The following is an 18,141-nucleotide window of genomic DNA, read 5'->3' on the forward strand; positions in this document are numbered from 1 at the left end:
TGGATCAGAAATGGAATAGAAAAACAGAGCCATATAGAGAGCAAAAGCCAAGGTTTGGGTGGACTTCCACCAGTTTAGAAGCAGGTAGAGGCCACCCAAAGTATAGTTTCTGTGAAAGTAACAGAATAAATGTTCTCCATGCAAGCTGAGAGCCTGAGAGGCCACCTGAATAAGCAGCTAGCAGACATGTTGGTGGGATCTTGTGAGGAAGGAGCCCAGAGTGCCAATATTTTAGCTGGCTCTGGACTGAGAGACACAAAAGCCAGCCAGAAAATTAAGTCACCAGACAGGATAGGAGTAGGAAGACAGAAAGAGAAAGGAAAAGGAGAGGAAGGAAATGGAAGAGGAAAATAATTTTCCACTAATAATGAACACACAAACCAAATTTCCAAAACATATGAAGGAAAATATTTCTAAGAACACCTGGCAACAGAATTAATAATCAAAAAGTGAAATGACCTTAGACAAATGAAAACAGTAAAAGAGAAAAAAACAAGCCATTCCCTGTCTAAAAAATAATATGTTGATAGAAAACAAACAGGTATGTTTTTATAAAACAACAATGAGATACACAGCACACCTATTAGAATGGTCAAAATCCAGAATACTGACACCACCACCACCAAATGTTGGTGAGGATATGGAGCAACAGGAAATCTCATCAATTGTTGGTGGGAATGTAAAATGGTATAGCCACTTGGGAAGACAGTTTAGTGATTTCTTACAAAACTAAACATAGTCTTATCATTGATCCAGCAATCATGCTGCTTGGTATTTATTTACCAAGAGGAGTTGAAAACTTATGTCCATACAAAAACCTGCACATGGATATTTACAGAACCTTTCTTCATAATTGCCAAAACTTGGAAGCAACCAAAAGGTTCTTTAGAAGGTGAATTGATACCATAAACTATGATACATTCAGATAATGGAATGTTATTCAACAGTAAAAAGAAATGAGATATCAAGCCGTGAAAAGACATGGAGGAAATTTAAAAGTATATTATTAAGTTAAACCAATTTGAAAAGGGTACGTACTGTATGATTCCAACTTTATGACTTTCTGGAAAAGGCAAAAGGACAGAGACAGTAAAAAGATCAGTGGTTGCCAGGGATTAGAGGGGAGGAGGGAGGAATGAATAGGTGGAGCACAGAGGATTTTTTTTAGGGCAGCAAAACTACGCTGTATGACACCATAATACATGGATACATATCATTATTTATTTGTCTGAATGGACTTTGTGTGATAATGATGTGTGTATGTAAGTTCTTTAGTTGTAACAAATGTCCCACTCTGGTGGGGGATGTTATAGTGGGAAAGCTGTGCATGTGTGTGGGCAGGGCGTATACGTGAAATCTCTGTTCCTTCTGCTCAGTATTGCTGTAAACCTAACACTACTCTTAAAATAGCCTATTTTCTAAAATGTAGGATGCAAATGAAATAGTGATGAATACTGAAGTGAGTTCAAATTATTGCTCTGGTACTGTGTAAAAAAAAACAGCAAATAAACCTTGTCACCCTTAGAATGTTTTCATGTCTTTCCCTGAATGTAATTATTGTACAGCTTCCAAAGCCCAACTCAAGACCTGTCTCCTGCAAGGAAACTTCTTTTATCAATATCAGTCCTAACTGTTCTCTCTTCTCCCTCGATCTTTTGTTTTTTAATTACTGTCCATGTTGTTTATTCTGATTTCGATTGCAAACCATTGAAGGCATAACGTTGTCTTACACGTGTCCCTCATCTATGAAGCTCAGGACTTATTTCATTGTTGGGTGGGTCTGAATTTGGGTGATGAGTTCTGAACCTCAGTTTCTTCATCTGTAAGTCAGGGCTAATAATAAAGATTAAATGTGCTTCAACCTGTAAAAAGATAAAATATGAGACGTCATCAAAATGGCAGTGTGAGGTGAGCTTCTGTAAACCTCCCCTGGAATTTACAACTAATCGAACAACTATAACTCCACAAAGGACTCCCTGCACAGCAGACAGGCAAGACAACAAGGCCCACTACTGAATTCATCTAAAGGTGGGCGAATCGTGCGAGCAGGGGAGGAGAGAAGGTAGAAGTGCGGAGATGGAGCCGGGGGGCGCAGGACGCAGACCTAACTCAGTGCTCCGAGCTCACTGCATCCTGGAACTACCGCAGCTGTGGGAGAGGGAAGAACTTGGACTGCTAGGGCTCCGTTTATGACCCACAGGGCTGAGGGGACAGCATATAACACGGCTGAACCCAACGCTCACGGCAGAGACCTCTGAGCAAAGACTGAGGGAAGAAGCCTGAAAATGGTGGTTTAAGCCCTCACTGCCAAGCAGAGAACAGAAGCCTTAGGCACTGAGACTAGCCGCCTCCTCCCTACCCTCCCAGAGCTGGCCCCGCCCCCACCTGCCCGGTGCTAGACGCAGAACAGTAGCAGTGTCAGATCAAAAGAACAGAATATTTGCTTTTCTGAGAACTGTGGACCACAGACACAGATTCGCAGCCCAATTAGTTCTGGCAAAGGGGAGGGAGCTGTGGAAACAGGTCCAGCTGTGGTGGTGGTTGCAGCCATTGCTTTGGGCCACCTCTCACAACTCACCCTGCCCCTGGCCCCACCTATCTGGGCAGATCCCTGCAGGAGTAAACAGAACTGCTGAAACATACGGGCTCTGAATCTGGTGCAGGAAGAGCTTTGGAACTTCAAAAGCTCTCCGCATACCCACAAAGACATTGTGCCCTGTGACCCAGGCAAACTATTAACAGAGGAGAAGCCCATCTCCCAGGGAATCCCCCCATTGTGTGAGAAGCTGGAATAGTACAGAGAAAACATAGCACTACCGTGTGATAGAGAAAAAAAGGCTGTAGTCGGAGAGAAAATAAAACATTCTACCAACAAGTACTGGAAAACAAAAGAAAGCCCTCTTCCTATCAACCTGTTGCAGAAGCCACTCCTGTAGATATCAAGGAAGAGAAATAATAAATCAGTAATTGCCATGAATAATCAAGGCAACAAGACAGCTCAGAAAGAAAGTGAAAAGTCTCCAGAAAAGGAACTTAAAGATATGGAAATATGTGACTTAAATGACAGAGAATTCAAGATTGCAGTTCTGAAAAAACTCAACGAGATGCAAGAAAACAGAAAGGCAGTTTAATGAACTCAGAAACACAATCAAAGAACAACATGAGCATTTTACGAAAGAGATTGAAATTTTAAAAAAGAACCAAATAGAATTTCTGGAGATTAAGAACTCAATAGAAGAAATTAAGAATGAAATAGCCAGCTTAGATAGTAGAGTTGACCAGATGGAAGAAAGAATCAGTGACATCGAAGATAGAAACCTGGAAATTACATAGATGGAAGAAGAAAGAGACTTGAGACTTAAAAGAAATGAAAGAACTCTACAAGAACTTTCTGACTCCATCAGAAAGAGCAATATAAGAATAATGGCCATACCAGAAGGAGAAGAAAGAGAGAAGGGAACAGAGAATATATTCAAACAAATTGTCGAGAACTTCCCAAACCTGTGGACAGAACTGGATCCTCGAATCAAAGAAGCAAATAGAACATCTAATTACCTCAGTCCCAACAGGCCTTCTCCAAGGCACATTGTATTGAAGCTGTCTGAAATCAACAACAAAGAAAGAATCCTCAAGGCATCCAGGGAAAAGAAGACAGTAACCTACAAAGGAAAGCCCATTAGATTACCATCAGATTTTTCAGCAGAAACTCTACAAGCCAGGAGGGAGTGGAACCAAATATTCAAACTATTGAAAGAGAAATTATGAGCCAAGAATAATATATCCAGCAAAGATATCCTTTAGATATGAAGGAGGAATAAAGACGTTTCCAGGGATACAGAAGCTGAGGGAATTTTCTAATACACGACCTGCACTACAAGATATACTAAAGGAGGCTATTTGACCACCATCAACAGGGACAATTTGTGGCAACCAAAACATAAAAAGGGGGAGAGTAAAGGCCTGAACCGGAATATGGGAATAGAGAAAGTAAGCGTGCTGAAGAAAATGGAATACTCTAAATATCAAACTTTTTTAACATAAACTTAAGGGTAATCACTCAAAAAAATTCCAGAACTGAAATATGCACTGTAATAAAAGAAGAAACAGAGGGAAACATCATAGAATACCACCACACAGAAATAATAGACAACAACAAAAAGGCAAAGAAACAATGGAGACACAGCCTTACCAGAAAACTAAAGATAGAATGACAGGAAATCCTCACATATCAATAATCACCCTAAATGTAAATGGACTGAACTCACCAATAAAAAGGCACAGAGTAACAGATTGGATCAAAAAACTAAACCCAACCATATGCTGTCTCCAAGAGACATATCTCAGCTACAAGGACAAGCATAGACTCAAAGTAAAAGGTTGGAAATTGACACTCCAAGCAAATGGTATCCAGAGAAAATCAGGTGTAGTCATACTGATATCAGATGATACAGACTTCAGGGTGAAAAAGGTAACAAGAGACAAAGATGGACATTTCATAATGGCAAAGGGGACTATACAACAAGAAGACATAACAGTCCTCAATATTTATGCCCCCAATCAGGGAGCACCAAAATATACCAAGCAACTACTAACAGAACTAAAGGGAGAAATTGACCAAAACACAATTATACTAGGGGACTTAAATACATCATTGACAGCTATGGACAGATCATCCAAACAGAAAATAAATAACGAAATAGCAGCCTTAAATGACACATTAGATGAAATGGACATAATTGACATTTACAGAGCACTTCATCCTAAAACATCAGACTACACATTTTTTTCTAGTGTACATGGAACATTCTCAAGGATAGACCATATATTGACACATAAAATCAGCCTCAGCAAATTTAAGAAGATTGAAATCACACTGAGCATATTCTCTGATCACAAGGCTTTGAAATTGGATATCAACTGCAAAAAGAAAGCAGGAAAAAACACAAACACATGGAGATTAAACAACATACTTTTAAAGAATGACCAGGTCAACGAAGAAATTAGAAGAGAGATCAAAAGATACATAGAAATAAATGACAATGAAAATACATCCTACCAAAATTTTGGGGATGCAGCAAAAGCAGTTTTAAGAGGGAAATTTATATCATTACAAGCCTATCTCAAGAAACAAGAAAAATCCCAAATAAATAACCTCATGTTACACCTTAAAGAACTAGAAAAAGAAGAACAAATGAAACCCGAGGTCAGCAGAAGAAAGAAAATAACAAAAATCAGAGCAGAACTAAATGAAATAGAGAACAAAAAGACAATAGAAAAAATTAATGTGACAAAGAGCTGGTTCTTTGAAAAGATTAACAAAATTGACAAACCCTTGGCTAGACTCACTAAGATAAAAAGAGAGAAGACACTAATTAACAAAATCAGAAATGAAAAAGGGGAAGTTATCACAGACAACACAGAAATACAAAGGATCATCCAAGAATACTATGAAGGACTATATGCCATCAAATTCAATAACCTAGAAGAAATGGACAAGTTCTTAGAAACATATAGCCTTCCTAGGCTGAACCATGAAGAACTGGAAAATCTAAACAGACCGATCACCAGTAACGAAATTGAATCAGTCATCCAAAACCTTCCCAAAAGCAAAAGTCCGGGACCAGATGGCTTCATTAGTGAATTCTACCAAACCTTCAAAGAGGATCTAATATCAATCCTGCTCAAACTCTTCCAAAAAATTGAAGAAGAGACAGTACTCCCTAACTCATTTTATGAGGCCAACATTACCAAAACCTGGGAAGGACAACACAAAAAAAGAAAATTACAGACCAATATCTCTGATGAATACACGTGCAAAAATCCTAAACAAAATTCTAGCAAATCAATATACAACAATGCATTAAAAAGATTATTCATCATGACCAAGTGGGGTTCATCCCAGGGGCACAAGGATGGTTCAACATCCACAAATCCATCAATGTGATACATCACATAAACAAAATAAAGGACAAAAATCATATGATTATATCAATTGATGCAGAAAAAGCATTTGACAAGATGCAGCATCCATTTATGATTAAAACACTTAATAAAATAGGTATAGAAGGAAAATACCTTAACATAATAAAGGCCATATATGACAAACCCTCAGCTAATCTCATAATTAATGGTGAAAAATTGAAGCCCTTTGCTCTACATTCAGGAACACAACAGGGCTGTCCCCTATCACCTCTGCTTTTCAACATAGTGTTGGAAGTCCTTGCCAGAGCAATCAGGCAAGAGAAAGAAATAAAAGGCATCCAAATTGGGAATGAAGAAGTTAAATTATCACTCTTTGCAGATGACATGATGCTATATAGAAAACCCTAAAGACTCCACCAAAAAGCTATTAGAAACAATCAATGAATACAGTAAAGTTGCTGGCTACAAAATCAACGTACACAAGTCCATTGCATTCCTATATGCTAACAATGAAATCTCAGAAAAAGAAATACAAAAAACAATTCCTTTTGCAATTGCAGCAAAAAGAATAAAATACCTAGGAATAAACTTAACCAAGGATGTGAAAGACCTGTATGCTGAAAACTATAAGACATTTTTAAAAAGAAATTGAAGAAGACACAAAGAAATGGAAAGACATTCCGTGCTCATGGATTAGAAGAATCAACATAGTTAAAATGGCCATATTACCCAAAGCAATATACAGATTTAATGCAATCCCCATCAAAATCCCAATGGCATTTTTTAAAGAAATAGAACAAAAAATCATCAGATTTGTTTGGAACCACAAAAGACCCCGAATAGCCAAAGCAATCTTAAGAAAAAAGAACAATACTGGAGGTATCTCATTCCCTGACTTTAGCTTGTACTACAGGGCTACAATAATCAAAACAGCATGGTATTGGCAGAAAAACAGACACATAGACCGATGGAATATAATTGAGAACCCAGAAATTAAACCACATAAATATGGACAGATAATTTTTGACAAAGAAGCCAAAAACATACAATGGAGAAAAGACGGCCTCTTCAATAAATGGTGCTGGGAGAATTGGAAAGCCACGTGCAAAAGAATGAAACTGGACTGCTATCTGTCACCATGTACCAAAATTAATTCAAAATGGATCAAAGACTTAAGCATAAGACCTGACACAATAAACTGCATAGCAGAAAACATAGGTACTAAACTTATGGACCTTGGGTTCAAAGAGCATTTTATGAATTTGACTCCAAAGACAAGGGAAGTAAAAGCTAAAATAAATGAATGGGACTATATGAAACTTAAAAGCTTCTGCACAGCAAAAGAAATCATAGACAAAATAAACAGGCAACCAACTGAATGGGAAAAGATTTTGCAAACAGTGCCTCTGATAAGGGGCTACTATCCAAAGTATACAAGGAACTCATTAAACTCAACAACAGAAAAACAAACAACCCAATTGAAAAATGGGCAGACGACCTGAAGAGACATTTCTCCAAAGAGGACATACAAATGGCAAATAGACATATGAAAAAATGCTCAACATCACTAATCATCAGAGAAATGCAAATAAAAACCACAATGAGATATCACCTCACCCCAGTCAGAATGGCTGTCATCAACAAGACAAATAGTAACAAGTGTTGGAGAGGCTGTGGAGAAAAAGGAACCCTCATACACTGTTGGTGGGAATGCAGATTGGTGCAGCCGCTATGGAAGGCAGTGTGCAGGTTCCTCAAAAAATTACGAATAGAATTACCATATGACCCAGCAATCCCTCTCCTGGGTATCTACCCAAAAAATCTGAAAACATTTATACATAGAGACATGTGTGCTCCAATGTTCACTGCAGCTTTGTTTACGGTGGCCAAGACATGGAAACAACCAAAATGTCCTTCGATAGACGAATGGATAAAGAAGTTGTGGTATATATACACAATGGGATACTATTTGGCAGTAAGAAAAGATGATATAGGAACATTTGTGACAACATGGATGGATCTTGAGAATATAATGCTAAGCGAAATAAGTCAGACAGAAAAAACAGAGAACCATATGATTTGACTGATATGTGGTGAATAAACAACAAAAGAACAAGACAAAGAAATGAGAAACAAAAACTCATAGACACAGACAATAGTTTAGTGGTTACCAGAGGGTAAGGGGGTGGGGGGTGGGAGATGAGGGTAAGGGGGTCAAATATATGGTGATGGAAGGAGAACTGACTCTGGGTGGTGAGCACACAATGGGATTTATAGATGATGTAATACAGAATTGTACACCTAAAATCTATGTAACTTTACTAACAATTGTCATCCCAATAAATTAAAAAAAAAGATAAAATATAAACTTTAGTGAATAGACTGGAGGATTAGGAGTAGAGATTAGAACTGTTTATTCCCCCCTAACAATATTTTCAGTCAAAAAAAGCAAATGTCAACTACTAAAGTCCCTAGTTCTTTTCCAGAACTAATCTTCCAGTTTATATAGTTTGTCTTCCTTCCCACATCTCTTTCCTTCAACTTGTCAACTTGTTTGGTCACTGCCTCAGTGGTTAAAAACAAAATAGGAATTCAATTCCCATCATCTGAAGAGCCAGCCTATGCCTCCCCTGAATTGGGACCGATGGAGTTAACAAATGTCCCTGTTTTGAAATGTCAGAATGACCTTTTTAAAAGAAAGCCATCGTCATACATGAGTGCATTCTCACTGTAGTTATGGGAATTTTAAACTGGGACCAAACCCTGCAGCCCTTCCACGTCTCATCTCTGCTGATAAGCATGGAGTCTGAAACACCACTCTGTATGTAACTCTGTTGCTGCAGCCGACTGTGTCTCCTGAATGACAGCCATGAGGGTGTGGTGGGCGTCCCCACCTCACTGATGAGCAAATCGTGCAGCAGAAGGGATCCAAGGAAGGGTCTTTAAGTCAGGTGATTTCTCCTGTGGCCTTAATAACAACTAGCCCCAGACAGATTTGCCTCCTGGGGAAGTGGGAAATAATTTTTTTGGTTTGTTTTTATTTTTGTTAGAAAAGGCAAAGAATGAAGTAACAGACTGCTGTAGGCATCTATTTTAGTCTCACGGATCTAAACAATTTCCAGCTGCAAATGTTAAAATACCCAGAATCCATGGAGAACAGAAGAGATGACATTATTCATCCCGCCTTTGCTGCTCTGAAGGCTTTCTGCAATTCACAGCATTTGAGACTCGTGTGTGGAGCAACTCTGCCTGTGTTCACAGGCTGCATTCAGTTCACTTCAACTTATAAAACCTTTTACAGAGAGTCACTATGGGGACAGCTTATATGCTGGGGACATACAAAGGTGAGCAAGTGCCAGTGAATCCTCAGGAGCTCACAGTTAGGAGAGAAGACATGTGGAGGGGCCACGCACATGGCGAAGCAGGCTCTGCCCTGCACGAGGGTGCCTGGGTGCGGGGACATGGGCTTAGATTCAGCCTGTGCTCCTATTCTCAAGCTGTGTGTCTGGCTCTGGAGGAAACGGTGCCTTTTTCTAATATGCACAAAGAAGCAATGTGTGCTCCCAGCAGCCCAGGACGGAGGTATAGGCTTAGAACTCATTAATAGAGGGCTATAATAGAGGCAGGTATCAATAGCTATGGGAAGGGAGGAGAGAGCAGGTGAGTCTAAAGTTAAGGAGAGTGACAGAGAGTGAGGGACATTTCAGGAGGGTCCTGGAAGAGGAACAGGAATTTGCCTTGTAGAATTGATGAAAGAAAGGCAAACAAAGCAGAAGAAACAGAGTGAGCAGAGATACAGAGGCTGACCTGTTTCCACCTGGCTGGTAGAGGTGAGGCCAGAGGGAGGCAGGGTCCGATGGTGCAGGCCTTGGAAGCCACGCTGAGGATCCTGGGCTTCGGCTCATAGGCTGATGGTCCTTAGACTTCAGTGTGATCTGAAACACATGGAAGGCTTGTTACAAGTGTCTGTGATTTCCTTGGCCCACGCCCCAGAGATGGGTTCTGATTCACCAGGTCTCGGGAGGGTCCCCAAAACAAACATTTTAAATGATTTTCGCCTAGGGTTTTGCTACAGTGGTCAGAGGTGACACATGCTGAGCTAGAAGTGTGCTCCAGGGGTTTAGGCAGCAGAACATCTGCTAGGTTTGCTGGAACAAAGATCACCAGCTGCAAAGTGGAGCGTGGAGGCCGCCGGGGGCAGCATGAGCCAGTGCACGCTCTTAGGAACTACCACAGGGCCCAGCCCTTCATCTACCTTCAAGTGTGAAGGTTGGGTAAAAGGCTAAAATGTGAAGAAAGAAGGCAGGAGGGACAAGAGGCAAGGATTTCAGGCCCAGCTCTACCTCCTGAGGGTTGGGTCACTTCAGGCTAATCATTTCCCCTCCGAGTCTCTATCTGTACACCAACAGGAACTCAGGCCCTCAGGCCTCCGTCACATGGTACAAGACACCCATCCCTCCCAGTGAGAAGTTCAATGCGTTACATAAGAGGATGCTGGGTAAGACTTAAAACAAAAGAAAACACAACAAAACAAAAAAATTGAAGGGTGGAAGTTGGAATAGGCTCAGAGTTGTTTGGGGGAAGGGAAATTCTTTCTGAAACCTTCTCAAGCCTCTCTGTGCCTCATAGCACCCAGCGCAGTACTCTGCACCTGGTAGGCACTCAATACATATTGCTCACTAAGGAACAGCATTTAGGGTGTGAGAGCTGGGCACAGCGGAAACTCCTCCTCTGCTGTAGCCAGCCTATGATCAGCAGGCATTTCATATGGTGACCCACCTATTATCCAGACTTTTATTAATTAGGGTTCTTCATTATCTGGATGTTTTAAAATATCCTCAGGTAATGATAACAAGGACATAATGATAACCCCAAGGTGGCTGTCACCTGTATGTGATTGGGTGGGGGAAAGAATCAGAGATTTTAAAGGTGATGAAAAGTTTTTCTTGGACTTAAACACTCTTGACCATATACAGACTGTAGCTTTAAAATTTGCCAAATGGAGATAGTTAGGTGGGCTATTTGAAAGTATAATAGGAAGTGTATAGCAGAGAAGGCAGCCTGTGGCTTGCCTGGGAAAGTGTGTTCCCTCCCATTCCAAATCAAAAGACAGGTATAAAGTTTCTTCGTTTATCAGTTTGCAAATTGAAAGAGACTGCAGCTAGGATGAGTTAGTCCTGAACAATGCAGTTAGTCCTGAACAATGCAGTAGTATTGGTTAAGGAAAGGGCCGGAGCAGAGTTGGAAGGCCGGGCATTTACAAGATGCTCCTAAGGCAGCTGCTATTGGTATCCTGTCCACATCCCCACGCTGCCCCGTCCAGCTGCCAGCACCTGTATCCCTGTGCCAAGGATTCTCTGGTGCTGGAGCCTGTCTGGACCATGAGTGCTACAGACAGGAGTTGTCGGGAATTATTGCCACCTTCCCTCCAAAAGAGAAAAAAAGATTGATGGGACGAGGTGTATGCCTCAGCTCCCCTGTCCCTTGGATGGGATAACTGTCTCCCAGAGTTCCCGGGGGGGTTAAGCTCCATGTGGTCACAGTGGTAGCCGGCATGAGCACACATCTTTCCTTCCTGTGTTACCTCTCGGCTGGTGTTCCTGGGACCATCTACCAGACAAACTGTCTATACTGGAATCCATGTCTCAGGTGCTACCTCTGGGGGAACCCCAACTAAGACATCGGGCCACTGGGAGTGAGATCACTGAGGTCACTGATTTGAAGCCAGGGGGCTAACAAAAGACAGGGCCAGCACGAGACTTACAGCTATAGAGGGAGTAGCTGGAGTGTAGGGCCTAAAAAGAGATGAGCACAGGCGCAACTCATGGCGGTGGAGGGCAGAAAGGAGAGAGGAGGCGACCTCGATGAGATGCCAGCTCTGGCTCTGCCCCTGCGTGTCGTGTTAAGACATATTGTCAGTCCATACAACAACACGATAACCTAGGAAGGTGTCATCTCCATTTTTCAGTGTAGGAAGCCATGTTGGAGGAAGTTAAGTAACTTCTTTATGATCATGTGACTATTGAGTGGCACAGAAAAGGGATTTGAACGCCTCTCTTGGTGCCAAAACCTACACTCTGTTCCGAAGAACTCCCCTAATAGCCCACACATTATGAGTAATTATCAGTGAGCAGTGTGGTGTTTACGAAGAGGCAGCAGGTTCCTCAGGCCAGGCCAGGCTGCCCAGGGTGGAAGGACCTTAAGGAAGTTGAGGTCAGGCACACTGGTTCTCAGCAGATACAGAAATTTGATTGGTCTACACCCCCAGCAGTGATTTGGCCCAAGGGAACTGAATGAAAACACCTAAACTCTCCAGAGAATAATGTAAGATCCAGGCACTAATCTGTTGACAGATATTCATGTTAGTTGGTATATTACTTTCCTACAGCTGTTGCGACAAAACTACCACAAACTTAGTGTCTTCAGACAACACATATTTACCTTATAGGTCTGGAGGTAAGAAATCTGAAATCAGCTTCACTGGTTTAAAATCAGGGTGTGCGCAGGGCGGCGTCCTTTCTGGAGACCCTAGGGGAGAATTTGTTTTCTTTACTTTTCCAGCTTCTGAAGACCTCCCTCTTTCGTAAAGCCAGCAGCATTGCGTCTTCCAGTCTCTAACTCTGTGCTCCTGCCTCCCCCTTGTGGTTACATTTGGTTTATCTAATTAATCCAGGGTAATCATCTCAAGGTCCTTATCAATCATATCTGCAAAGTCCCTTTTGCCATGTAAGGTAATGTAGCTGCAGTTTCCAGTGAATATTTTCGGGTGACCTGAGACCAGAGCACCGGGGGGGGGGGGGACGATCTTCATGGACAGTGTCATCAGGTGCTGTGAGCCAGCGGGGCACCAATCCTCCATCCAACAAACAGGGAATGGGGAATTCTGACACTCGGGCCTCCCTTCTTGTAGATGTCATGCACTTTCATCAGGCAGACTGTCAACTACTGCTCTTTTCTGACACATTTGGGTGGCTCCCAACGCCCCATCCCTGGCACATTCGCGAATCATCTTTTACGGTTGCTGTATGGGACCTGTCTCACTCTGGATCCCCTTTAGCTGTGCCCGTTAACATGGTCTGAGAGACCATGTATAATACAAACTAGTCTCTAGAGATAGCATTTGACCCAGGACCTCTCTGCCCCCTGCTCCCCTCTCCCAATTGCTCTGATTTTTGACTATATACTCCAGGTTCCAAAATCTGTTCTGCCCTTTCTCTGTGGTTTTGGCAAGATGTTAGGACTTTTTCCTCTGCATTCTGTGCTCAGATAATCTCATCCATTACATGTTGATTTTGAGTAACCTAGTCTTAAAGTTTGGGGAATAACTTACCTTAGCCTCTTATGTGCTGACCTTTAAAAAAAAACAAAACCTGTGACTCACAGTTGTCTGTGTTTCCCACTCAGTGTCTACCTCTCTAAAATTCATTCCAAGAATGTTCTGTGATGTGTTAGGCAGCGGGTAAGGGCCTGGGGATACAATGGTGAACAGACTCGCCCCTGCTCTCATGGAGCCTGGAGACCAGTAGGAACGATGGATCTTTATCAAATAATCACACTCATGAACGTGTAATTAAAAATGGAGGTAATTGCTCTTAAGGAAAGAAATATGGTTAATGAAAACTTAAAACAAAGAGATCTGTCCTAGATTGGGGGTCCTCAAGGGAAGCTTCCTTAGGAAGTGCCATCTAAACTGTGATCACTGGGTGGGTGGAGGGGAGAGGTGGGAAGCGGGGAGGTTAACGTGGCTGCAGGCAGAGATGGATGGACAGGGAACACTCTTCACGGTAGGGGGAGGAGCTGTCTTTAAAACCAAATCATGAGCCAGAGGAGGTTGACCTTAGAGTGAGAGGTTTACAGTAAATTAGAAAATTCTGGGAATCCAACCCCAAGAATGCTGGTGCCTTTCCCCACTTGTGACTGTCTTTTGAACTTTAGGATTTGGCAATCATTCAAACCAAATAACTCTGGGGTGCAAAAGCCAACTGAGTCCAGAACACTCTCTGCCTCATTGTTTCAAATTAAATGTCTTTAATGGGTATGTCTCAGAATTCTTGCCCTTTTCCTTTAGAACAGACTTCGGCATAATGCATAAACATTTTCCTCCCCAACATGCTTTTTCTATAACAAGGCATTTTGTTGTTTCATTGGGAGTGAATTCCCAAGATTTTAAACTTGAGTCTCTGGTCCTAAGTTTCCTGGTGGCACCAGTTGTCCTAATTAAAGTCACTTGTCAAAGTGAGTTCCTTTGGAACGTCTTGTCAGCTTCTGCTCCCAAGGATCAGAGACCTGGCCTGCCAGTTCAGTAGAGGGGCAGTGGGGAAAGGAGTAGGAACCCTGGGATGAGCCCTCAAGGCTCCCAAACAGGAAGCATGGCCAGTGGGCTCTGACCTAGGCCATTACTTTTGTTCAACTCCACATTATGAAAAGGGGAAGGAATGAGGAAAGCAAATTATTGCTTAATAACTATTGCAACCAAGGCACATCTAAAGCTCCAGCATCTCATGGTTGAGATCTATTCACATCTGACCCGAGACCATTACCACATCCCATTCTTCCTCATTAACATCTGTGATTCTCAACCTGCACTTTGAATCATGGGGAGTAAGGGGATGGGCGGTGGGGATGTTAAAAAACAAACAATGCCTTTGGTAATTATTTCATTCATTACACTATGATATGTGAATCACCCCAACTCAGTCCATTTGTATCTTACCTGATGGTCTACAAGGCAAATTGTGGCCATTTCACTTCTGTTCTGTGATCTGTTCTACTCCTTACACCAATAAGGCACTCGCCTGTGTTTCCTGTTTGAGCCCAGTTCCCACACACTGTCTTAGCGCTGGAACCTTATACTGTTTAAGAACATGGACACTCACTCACCCCTCTGGCTCTGTCCTTTCTGGCCTCCCCTAATTCTGGCTTCCAGGAACCAGATCATGGCTCTGACTTGTTTGGTCAGTGCCTACACCTCCCATTGGGGGTTTGAGGCAGCTACTTAGATCCTCATAAGCAATTTGTAAAGTAGGAACTAATACAATTCCCATTCTGTAGATGGGGAAATTAACGCCCAGAAAGATTAAGTGATTTATACAAGATCACCCAGCTCTGGGTTTTCCTGCTTTTGATTCTGTGATCCAAAGAATCCATTATTCGATACTAAGTCAAGAATGGGAGAAAAGCGTTGGCAGAAGGAGACTACGGCAATGCTACTTATATTCTTGTAGTAAAACTAGCAATGCATCCATTTCAAGAGAGTCATCATCTCAATTTCAATTTCTTCCCCTCAGGAACAATTTGAATCTCTTTGGTATCCAAAGTCTCATAGGTTAATAAAGCTCCTGCTAGATTCTTATGCCATTTTGCATGAATCTTCAAGATATGTTTTGCTCGTTCGTATGAGTCCCTTAGAAGGATTCTGATTTCCTGTTCAATAGCAGATTGTGTTTCTGGACTCAGTTTCCCTGTATCGGTGTAGGTCATAACTCCAAGCTTTCCACTCCTTCCAAATTTGGTAACCATCTGCTTTGCTATTTTAGTTGCATTATCAAAATCACTGAAAGCACCTGTTGTAATATGGTCATTTCCAAATATAAGCTCCTCTGCCAAACTTCCTCCCATACTAACACCCATTTGTGCAAGCAGCTGAGCTCTGGTTTCATTCCATCTGTAAGTCTCAAGCAACAGGGACACATGTCCAAGTGCTGACCCTCAAGGCATGATTGTAGCTTTTTTTGACAGGCATTGCATCTTTAGTGTAATATGCAATAAGAGCATCACCAGACTCGTAATATGCTGTGATGGTTTTATTTTTGTTATCAGTCTCCACGCTTCTACGTTCAGGCCCCATTAGAATGTTATCTTTGGAAAACCATTTCTTTTCCATCAACAACTGCCTTTAATGCAGCTTGGTTCACAAGATTCACCAACTCTGCTCCAGAAAAGTCAACAGTGCCTCACGGTATGATTTCTGGATCAACAGAAATCGAATGTTCTTTTACTGAGCTACCATTTCAAAATTTCTGTTCGACCTTGCACATCTGGCCTTGGAACTGTATGTAGCCGGCATGTCAAAATGACCAGGACATATTAGGGCATTATCTAATGCCTCTGGGAAGTTTGTGGCTCCTATGATGATAATTCCTTCATTGGGTTTAAAATCATCCATTTCAGCAAGAAGTTGATTTATAGTCTGCCTTAAATATGGATGCATTGGAGATTCGATTTGCCTTCCACCAACAATAAATATAACACAGGGAGCATTTGCTTTTGCTTCCCTAAAAGGATTTTTTGCCCCTTTGGGGCTGCATGAAAAAATAAAATAAAATAAAAGGATTTTTTATACGTCTGGCTCACACACCCACAAATATCTCATTAAATTCTGATCCAGAAATATAATAAAAAGGAACATCAGCTTCTCCAGCCGCAGCTCGGGCAAGAAGTGTCTTTCCTGTTCCTGTTGGTCCAAATAAAAGAATTCCTTTTGGAAGTTTGCCTCCAGTAAATTTGCACAGTAAATTTTCCAAGAATTCAACAACTTCCTATAATTCTAGTTTAGCTTCCTCTAATCCTTTAACACGCTCAAAGGTGACATTTTTCATCAGGACAGGATCTACTGCAGAATCAAGCCCCATTGTTGTCCAGAAGTGGACAGATAAAAATGGGTTTTTTAAGAGTCTATAAATGCCAAAGAGCAGCAAAACAGAGAATCAGATGAGCTCATCTTAGAGACTTATTGGTTTTTTTGTGTGATAGTGTTTGAGCATTCAGAAAACCCTCTGGAAAACCAGTTTTAAGTGCATCTTGGTGAGCTTCAAGTCTGTTTTTGGTTTTCGTGAGTTTGTCCAAAGTCTCAACATCTGCTCCCCTGTCTCACAAAAGAAATCCCTTCACAAATGATGGTGCTATCTGCTGTGTTTCTGCCGATCTTTCAGAGGTGGACTGTAGATGTTGTGTCCTTGATTTCAAAGTTTTAAAACCCCGAGACTGTGTGAAAACTGGCCAGCACTGAAGATCTGAACAAATCCTTTTGAGTTCTTGAATGTTGTCTGTACAAGCAAGAAGAATGTAAAGTACTAAATACATCTATGCAACCATATTTATTTTCAAAGAAGGACTGTGCAGAGAAATGAGATACACAGGTATGCCAATGGGGAGAAATGTTTTTGCCTTTACAAAGTCCAGGAAGTCGACTGTCTACCAATTGATCGATCTGTCCGATTTTTAATTCAGATAATCCAAGGCCCCTTAAGTTAAGCACAGGCTCATTGCTGGGAGCCTCATGCTCAGGAACTACATCTCGATGCTGGTTTTGAGAAACTGATGCACTGACAGATACAGATGTGCTTTTTGGTGAACGGAAGGCATGGATGAGATGCCTCAGAGGAACAGTCACCGGGGGCTGCACCATGCTCCGTAGGGAAAACATCTCCTCCCGGCCCTGAGCCACCTCACCGCCTGCTGAAACTGCCCTTCTGTCCGTCACTCAGAGGGGAGGTGCTGAGCCCTCACCCCCTTTTTCTCCCTCATTTTACCTTCATTCTTCCTAGAAAGAAAAAAAATGGCCTCCCCTTCCTACAGGGGCCACAAGGGCAATCTCCGCTCCCCTTTGTTTTATTGGACTTGTATGGGGCTTGCCATGGTTGCACGTACCGGATTGCAATTCCTTGTTGTTCCTGAAAAGGCCCATTTTTTACTTTTTTTTTGCTGGAGAAATAGCTATCTTGCTGACTTTTTGTTTGCGGTCAACATACTTAACCCACACAACCAAAGGCTCTTTGGGATTCTCAATAACTTTTAAGAGTATGAATGGATCCTGAAAGCAAAAAGATGATCCTTGGGCAGGACTTTATCCCTCTGTGTGACATGGAAGGGACATGCTGCACACCTTTCTCGGATATTTTTGCTTTAAAGAATTCTGTTTTGACATGCCTATACCTCACGGGCTGTGTGATAATTCTGTATACCCACCAGTTTTCGTTCTGTTTGAACAACTGGGGAAGTTTTCTTCATACAATGTTTTGTGATGTCCTTTGGCCTCTCCCTGTTTACTTATCAAATACATCTCTATTCTTCTTTCCTCTAGTGTGACAATTCAAATAGCATTATTTGACCCTACTACTATGTAAACACAGTGCCAATGTAGACATTGAAATCATGTGATGGTATTCAACGGCTGTCCACGACCCAGAATCTGCAAACATTAATCTTATTTTAAATCGG

General features: G+C 41.7%; 1 long non-coding RNA gene and 1 pseudogene across 2 annotated transcripts; both read right to left on the reverse strand.

The window, feature by feature from the left end:
* Positions 1–657: 657 nt before the first annotated feature.
* LOC117023671 (uncharacterized) lies at positions 658–13,590 on the reverse strand. Of its 2 annotated transcripts, none has more exons than XR_004423237.1 (3): positions 12,364–13,590; positions 9,730–9,857; positions 658–1,862 (listed from the first exon to the last, which is right to left on the reverse strand). It is a non-coding gene; the product is annotated as an uncharacterized LOC117023671 (long non-coding RNA). The 2 variants fall into 2 exon arrangements; XR_004423238.1 differs by lacking the exon at positions 12,364–13,590 and adding an exon at positions 10,702–10,842.
* A 381-nt stretch (positions 13,591–13,971) lies between these two features.
* Positions 13,972–17,650, reverse strand: LOC117023748 (ATP-dependent zinc metalloprotease YME1L1-like; annotated as a pseudogene).
* Positions 17,651–18,141: the final 491 nt, after the last annotated feature.

The sequence above is a fragment of the Rhinolophus ferrumequinum genome, chromosome 6 (assembly GCF_004115265.2).
Source record: "Rhinolophus ferrumequinum isolate MPI-CBG mRhiFer1 chromosome 6, mRhiFer1_v1.p, whole genome shotgun sequence".
Lineage (NCBI taxonomy): Eukaryota > Metazoa > Chordata > Mammalia > Chiroptera > Rhinolophidae > Rhinolophus > Rhinolophus ferrumequinum.